Genomic DNA, 9,052 nt, shown 5'->3' on the forward strand with positions numbered 1-9,052 from the left:
CTCTAATTATCTATGGTATTGTTTTATTCCCAAACCTTGATAATTTTGTTGATTTTGCTGCTATCAATGTCTTCTTATCTTTTAACAAACATAAGCAAAATCCAGTTCCCGCGATTCTTGCTGATGTATACTACTCTCTACATATGCGACATGAGAAGAAAGGGGGAACAATTTTGTGTTGTGCTCTAGTGCTGTATATCTGGTTTATGTCTCATATGTTCAAGAAAGGGTATCATATTGGAATTAAAGATAATCGTGAATGGGCTCAAAGTATAGCTAGCCTTACTGGAGACACAATTTCATGGTATCACAGAGAACAAGGGGTGGATGAAGTAATATGTCAATGCGGAGATTTTCCAAATGTGCCTCTCATGGGAACCAAAGGATGTATTAATTACAATACGGCGGTAGCTTTGAGACAGCTTGGCTACCCTATGTTGAAAAAACTAGATGATAAGTCATTGGAAGCTTTTATTTTGCACAATACGGGTATAGTAGACCCATCGATGTTGCAGTACACCCTCAAATGATCAAGAAATGCCTGAACCTATTCTTGTTGCAAATGAAGAGATAGAAGAGTTCAAAGCATCTTTGCTAAAATCTGAAGAGGAGAAAAAAAAAGCTGCAAGCAAAGTTAGAAAAAGTCACCCAAGAGAATGAGAACTTACGATCAGAAAACACTTGTAAAAGTCAGTTTATTGAAAGAAGTAACAAGAGGTTGAAAGTTGAAAAAGAAAATAAACTTGACATACAAGATTGTTTGAGAGGTGCAAATGAAGAGTTAGATGTACGAAAGCAAGAAAAGAATGCAGCTATCGAAGAGGCCTATATGTGGAAACGGTTGTGGTCAAAATCAGCAAGCTTTGAGAAGAAGATAAAAAAAGAGTTTGAGGATTTAAAGAAACAAATTAAAGAAATGGTAGCCGAGTATGAGAGTCAAGTAAGGAACGAGAGGCAACACAATGAAGAAATTGAAGAATTACTCTCAAAACATCAAGACGCACTAAGAATAGAAATGGAGAATTCTAGTGAGCTGAAGAATTACATCGATTACCAAGAAAAGATCTATAGTGACCTAAAGGACGAAACCATATATTGGGAGGATCGATTTATGACGTTGCTAGGTCAATTAAAGAATCAAGAGGTCTATAAAGAGTTGGAAGATAAAGGAAGACATTGGAAAGACTGCTTTTCAAAATTGGCAATGCTAGCTAATCAAGCAGTCTTAAAAATTCCAACACATCTAAGAGAGATTGATGCGGTAATGCATCCGTTGAATACTCCAGTCAAAGTCTACAAGTTCGTTGAATATTGCAAAAATTTGATAGAAGAATTGGAGGAAAAGATTGGTTGTCCTATTAGAAGAGAAGATTGAAATCCCATAGTCAATGTAGTTTTTAATTTGAATATGATGTACTCTTTTTCTTATCAATGAATGATTTTCTATTTTGATTTCCAGTCCTCATATTTTCTTCACAAATAATTTGTTCTTGCCTAAGGCGTATGATTCCCCAATATCCAACTATCATAAGTCACTAATTGATTTCATTTCCATCACATTCATATTTTAATACTCATAGAATTTTTATTTTCAATTTTATTTTTAATTTTTAATTTTTTTTATTATTTTTATTTTTATTTATTTTTTAAAAAAAAAATAAAAGAAATCGCAGAAAAAAATCAACAAAGTTGTTTCCCCAACACCCTTATCGAACGCGTGCGAATTCCAAGATCATGGATGAACTCGAGCAAAACCAAGAGGTGATAAGAGCGGATGTCAACCAACTGAAAGAAAAAGTTGATCGAATTCTGGAAGCTATACAGGTTTTGGCAAGGAAGGAGAATACAGATGGGGATCATCCGATTGTAAATGAAAAACACCAAACTACTCCTTCTCACCCACCAGGTTTTACCCCGACTAACCAACAATTCCGCACAGCAGCTATGCAATTTCCTATATATGGTCTCCCGCCTGGTTATACTCCGCCTGTAGTCATCAACCCCATAGAAAATAACCAAAACCATTCAGCTGTTGATCCCCAAAACTTAAACCAATCACAAATCCCTCCTCATATGGGATATATGCCACCCCAAAACGTTATACCCACAGGAAATATTCCATATAGTGTACCTCAAGTGCCCCATTTTGATGTTAACGGAAATTGGCATCAACGTCACATTGGGGATGATACACATTCAAAGGAAAAATTTCATGTCTTAGAAGAGCGAATCAAAGCACTTGAGGGGCATAATGTTTATGGTCTCGAAGCTTTCGACATGTGTTTGGTTCCTGATGTGACTAACCCTCCAAAATTCAAAGTTCCCGACTTTGAAAAATACAAAGGCAACACATGTCCTAAAAATCATCTAACTATGTATTGCAGAAAAATGGCTTCTCATGCTCATAACGATAAACTTCTCATTCATTTCTTTCAAGATAGTTTGAGTGGGGCATCGTCAAGTTGGTATATGCATCTTGAACGAAGTCGTATTCGTTCATGGAAAGACTTGGCTGATGCCTTCTTGAGGCAATACAGGTACAACATCGACATGGCCCCTGATAGGATGCAATTGCAAAATTCATTGAAAAAAGACAATGAAGCTTTCAAAGAATACGCGCAACGGTGGAGGGAAATGGCATCACAAGTAGAACCTCCATTATCTGAAAAAGAAATGGTTGATATGTTTATGGATACTCTCCAGTCACCTTTTTATGATAAGATGATTGGGAGCATGTCATCAAACTTTTCTGACCTTGTCATGATAGGAGAAAGGATAGAAAATGGGATGAGGAGTGGCAAGATCGTATGTGCAGCAACTGACATAAAAAGACCCCAAACGACATTCACAAAAAAGAAAGAAGAGGACGCTAATGCTGTAATGGTAAACCCCAGAGTCTTCTATTTTCCACCCATCAATTCTTATCGACCCCCAAACTTCCAGCCCCCAATATCACAAACTCCTTACATTCCTTATCCATATGTGGCTGCAACCACACATGCTTCATACCCTCAATATCACTCTTCAAGACCACCTTTTTATCAACCACCACCTACCGCATTTTCCCAACAAAGTCAATGGAACCAAAATCCAATCTCAAATCACTACAGACCACATGTCAATCAAAAAAGGACAACCCGTTTTGACCCAATTCCTGCCACGTACAGTCAGTTGTTGCCTCACTTACTCCAAAATTCAATGGTAGTCTTGAGACCAATGAAACCTCTAGAACCACCATTTCCGAAATGGTATAATCCAAACGCCAAATGTGAATACCATGCTGGAGCCGTGGGGCATTCCGTCGAAGATTGTCAAGCCTTAAAAACTAAAGTGCAAGAATTGATCAATGCAAAATGGCTTACCTTCAAGGAAGATGGTCCCAACATGAGGAATAATCCTTTGCTGGGTCACGGAGATACCGCTGTCAACCTCATTGAAGAAGAGATGGACCAGTACACAAAAGATGGTTATGTATCGACCATAGAGCCATGCATGGAAAAAAATAGATCTTTTCCAAGACCATTGGAAATCCTCTATAGAAAAGAGAATCCTAAGCCAATTCATAGTGGGAAAAATGCAATAATTGTTCAAGCACCAACCTCTTTTCCTTATGAAAATAACAAAGCGGTTCCATGGAGTTATGAAGTCACATCCCATTTAGTAAATCAGCAATCAAGTGATATCTTTAAGCCTCAAGGTACTGATATCACCAATATTTCAGGGATTGGCGGGATGACCCGAAGTGGTCGAGTATACACTCCTGAAGAACTTAGGAAAAAGGAAGGTCGTGGAGAAAAAGGGAAGGATGTTGTGTATCATGCCATAAAAGGATCGGAAACTTGCAAAAAGACAATACCTGAAGAAGAAGCTAATCAATTTTTGAAGTTTATCAAGCAAAGTGAGTATAAGGTGGTAGATCAACTAAATCAAACCCCTTCTAAGATATCTGTTCTTTCTTTGTTATTAAACTCTGAAGCACATAGAAGGGCACTGATGAAAGTTTTAAACGAGGCCCATGTTACTCATGATATCACCGTTGACCAGTTTGATGGAGTTGTCGGTAATATCACCGCCTGTAACGGGTTGAGTTTTAGTGATGTTGAATTACCAGCTGAAGGGGTGGAGCATAATAAAGCACTACACATCTCTGTGAAATGTCATGATCATATTCTTGCGCGAGTGCTAGTTGATAATGGTTCATCGTTAAATGTCATGCCAAAATCAACACTATCAAAACTATTTGTTGATGGGGCTTGTTTGAAGCCGAGTGCTATGGTGGTGAAAGCATTTGACGGGTCCAGAAGACAAGTTATTGGTGAGATTGAATTCTGAAGCACATAGAAGGGCACTGATGAAAGTTCTAAACGAAGCCCATGTTACTCACGATATCACTGTCGATCAGTTTGATGGAGTTGTCGGTAACATCACTGCTAGTAGTTGCCTGAGTTTTAGTGATAATGAATTACCAGCTGAAGGGACAGAGCATAATAAGGCACTGCACATCTCTATGAGGTGTCACGATCACATTCTTGCACGAGTGCTAGTAGATAATGGTTCATCATTAAATGTCATGCCTAAATCAACACTGTCAAAGCTATTTGTTGAGGGAGCCTGTTTGAAGCCTAGTGCTTTGGTGGTGAAAGCGTTTGATGGATCTAGAAGACAAGTGATTGGTGAGATTGACCTGCCAATTCAAATCGGACCCCACATCTTTGGGATAACCTTCCAAGTAATGGATATTAAACCGGCGTACAGTTGTCTTTTAGGGAGACCATGGATTCATGCTGCTGGAGCAGTGACATCCACTCTCCATCAAAAGCTAAAGTTTACAGTGAACAATAAGCTGGTAATAATATATGGGGAAGAAGATATGATAGTAAGTCATTTATCTTCTACAGGCTACATTGAAGACACGGAGGAAGCCATAGAGACTTTCTTTCAAGCATTAGAAATTGCCAATGTTGTCTTCATGGGTGAAGGATATCGTTTAAAAGAACCAAAACAATCTACCATATCATTGAAGTCTACCAAATCCATGTTAGAAGGAGGAGTTTTTCTCAATTTGGGGAAGTTGATAGAAATACCAGAAAAGAACAATAGGTACGGGTTGGGATATGTACCTACTCAAGCTGATGAAGAAAAGGCTGCGAAGGAAAAAAGAGAAAACAAGGTGACTCGTCGAGAAAACTGGATACCGAATTCACAGAAGATTCCTATTTGTGACATTCGTCAAAATTTTCAAAGCGCCGGAATAATATATGCTGATCAGGTGGCTGTTGCGGAAGAGGATCATGGTGATGATGATACCCTCAAGCTAGTGTACCCTTGTCCTCCAAACACCAATCTCAACAATTGGAAGATCATCGAGTTTCCCGTGTTTGTTAATTCATGTTCAAAGTAATTATGTATTTTTAACTCCTTTTGCTCTGCCCAAGGCTATAAGGATAACTAATTAGGGCATATGTATTTCAATTCCGTACTTATTATCAATAAATGCATTTTTGAATTCTCCAACTGGTTTTGTTTTTTCTCTTTTCTCTTTCTTTTGGCAATCTTTATTCATATATATATTTTTTTCTTTTTTTCTTTTAAACAATGCAGAGTCGAAAATGAATATGTTGAAAATAACAGCGCTAGAACCATTTCTTGTAACTTTGAACGTCTGATTAATCATGCCGATGAGGATTGTGAAGACGATTGTGAGCTTCCCCCAGAACTAGAAAGCTTAATTGAACGGGAAGCTAAGATAATCCAACCCTATCAAGAACCTGTTGAGGCGATCAATTTAGGGACTGGGCATGATAAAAAAGAAGTTAAAGTTGGTATGTCTATGAAAGAAAGTGAGCGAGAAAAGTTGGTTAAACTTTTAATTGATTATGTGGATGTCTTTGCATGGTCATATCAGGATATGCCCGGGTTAGATACTAACATAGTTGAACACAAGCTACCACTAAAGCCTGAATACACTCCAATTAAACAGAAGTTGAGAAGGATGAGACCTGATATGTCGCTTAAAATTAGAGAAGAGGTCAAGAAGCAATTTGATGCTGGTTTCTTAGCAGTAGCAAAATATCCTCAATGGGTGGCTAATATTGTACCAGTTCCAAAGAAAGATGGAAAGGTTCGAATGTGCGTTGATTATCGGGATTTAAATAAAGCTAGTCCTAAAGATGATTTTCCTCTACCTCATATTGATGTCCTAGTGGATAGCACTGCTCAATACTCTCTTTTCTCCTTCATGGATGGTTTCTCAGGGTACAATCAAATCAAGATGGCTCCCGAAGATATGGAAAAAACTACGTTCATCACACAATGGGGGACTTTCTGCTATAAAGTGATGCCATTTGGATTGAAGAATGCCGGGGCAACCTATCAAAGAGCAATGGTAACCTTGTTTCATGACATGATGCATAAGGAAATAGAGGTTTACGTGGATGATATGATCGCAAAATCTCGAACTGAAGAAGACCATGTTGTTAACCTTCAAAAGTTATTTGAGCGACTAAGGAAGTTCAAACTTCGTTTAAACCCTGCTAAATGCACATTTGGTGTAAGATCAGGCAAATTACTTGGGTTTATCGTTAGTCAAAAAGGGATAGAAGTGGATCCAGATAAAGTAAGAGCAATACAAGAAATGCCGGCTCCACGCACTGAAAAAGAAGTTCGTGGCTTTTTGGGTAGATTGAATTACATTGCAAGGTTTATATCGCACCTCACCGCTACATGCGAGCCGATTTTCAAATTGTTGCGCAAAGACCAAAAGGTTGAATGGAATGATAATTGTCAAAAAGCTTTCGAAAAGATTAAGCAGTACTTATCAAAACCTCCCATCCTAGTGCCTCCTGTTCATGGGAAACCACTTATTATGTACTTAACATTACTTGACGAGTCAATGGGCTGCGTACTGGGGCAGCATGATGAATCTGGTAGGAAAGAACATGCTATTTATTATTTGAGCAAAAAGTTCACCAGCTGTGAAACAAGGTATTCACTGCTTGAACGAACATGTTGCGCATTAGCATGGGCTGCTCGTCGGTTGAGGCAATACATGTTATGTCATACAACTTGGTTGGTGTCTAAAATGGACCCAATTAAGTACATCTTTGAGAAACCTGCTCTTACTGGAAGGATCGCCCGTTGGCAGATGTTGTTATCAGAATACGATTTGGTATACGTTACACAAAAAGCTATAAAAGGAAGTACTCTAGCAGAGTATTTGGCCCAACAACCTGTAGAAGATTATCAATCAATGCAGTGTGAATTCCCCGATGAAGGCATCATGACTTTATTTGAAGAGAATGAATCACCTGATAAAGAAAAATGGACGCTGGTGTTTGATGGTGCTTCTAACGCGTTAGGTCATGGAATTGGGGCAATTTTGATTTCTCCAGAGAACCAGTTCACTCCATTTACGGCTAGATTGTGTTTTGATTGCACAAACAATATTGCAGAATATGAAGCATGTGTCATGGGCATTAAAGCAGGCATTGAGTCAAAGATAAAAGTTCTTGAGGTATATGGAGACTCATCTTTAGTTATCCATCAAACAAAAGGAGAGTGGGAAACTCGAGATTCCAAATTGGTTCCGTATCATACATATATCAAAGAATTGGTAGAAAACTTCGAGCATATCACTTTTCACCATATTCCTCGAGAAGAAAACCAATTGGCTGATGCCTTGGCCACATTATCATCAATGTTCAAAATAAGCGTCGGTCAGGATGTGCCGGTCATAAAAATTCAACAAAAGGATAAGCCAGCATATTGCTTATCGATAGAAGAAGAGCTTGATAGCAAACCATGGTTTTATGATATCAAATCCTATGTTAAGAATAGGGAATATCCATCAGGTATTTCAGAGAACGACAAGAGGGTTTTGAGGAGACTCTCAATGAACTTCTTCTTAAATGGTGATGTGCTTTATAAGAGGAATCATGATATGGTTCTCCTCAGATGTGTGGATCAAGCTGAAGCAGAGAAAATTATTCAAGAGGTTCATGAAGGTTCTTTTGGAACTCATGCAAATGGACACGCAATGGCAAGAAAAATCTTGAGGGCTGGCTACTATTGGTTGACCATGAAATCCGACTGTTTTAGTCACGTAAAGAAATGTCACAAATGTCAAATATATGCTGATAGAGTACATGTATCGCCCACCTCTTTGAATGTTTTAACATCACCATGGCCGTTTTCAATGTGGGGGATGGATGTTATTGGACTCATCGAGCCAAAAGCTTCTAATGGTCATCGGTTTATCTTGGTAGCTATTGATTACTTCACAAAATGGGTTGAAGCAGCTTCTTATGCCAATGTGACTAGAAGTGTGGTTGTCAAATTCATCAAAAGAAAATTGATTTGTCGATATGGCTTACCAAACAAGATAATCACTGATAACGCGACTAATTTGAATAACAAAATGATGAAAGAGTTGTGTGATAGTTTCAAAATTCAGCACCATAATTCTTCGCCATATCGTCCGAAAATGAATGGAGCTGTAGAAGCAGCAAATAAGAATATCAAGAAGATCATACAGAAGATGGTGGAGACATATAAGGATTGGCATGAAATGCTTCCCTTTGCATTACATGGCTATAGAACCTCTGTTCGTACCTCAACAGGGGCAACTCCCTTCTCATTGGTGTATGGAATGGAAGCGGTACTTCCCATTGAAGTTGAAATTCCCTCAATCAGAGTCTTGATGGAAACAAAACTGAAAGAGGCGGAGTGGGTTCAATCACGATTTGACCAATTAAATCTCATAGAAGAAAAAAGAATTATAGCTCTATGTCACGACCAGCTATATCAAAAAAGACTTAAAAAGGCATAGGAGAAAAAAGTCTGTCCTCGAGAGTTTCAAGAAGGGGACTTGGTGTTAAAGAAAATATTGCCCATAAAAAAAGATTTTCGTGGAAAGTGGACCCCGAATTACGAAGGACCATATGTTGTGAAAAAAGCTTTTTCTGGAGGAGCTCTAATACTCGCAGAAATGGATGGAGATGACCTTCCACTTCCAGTAAATTCAGATGCAGTCAAAAAATATTATGCTTAAAAA

Source organism: Cicer arietinum, chromosome 3 (assembly GCF_000331145.2).
Source record: "Cicer arietinum cultivar CDC Frontier isolate Library 1 chromosome 3, Cicar.CDCFrontier_v2.0, whole genome shotgun sequence".
Taxonomy (NCBI): domain Eukaryota; kingdom Viridiplantae; phylum Streptophyta; class Magnoliopsida; order Fabales; family Fabaceae; genus Cicer; species Cicer arietinum.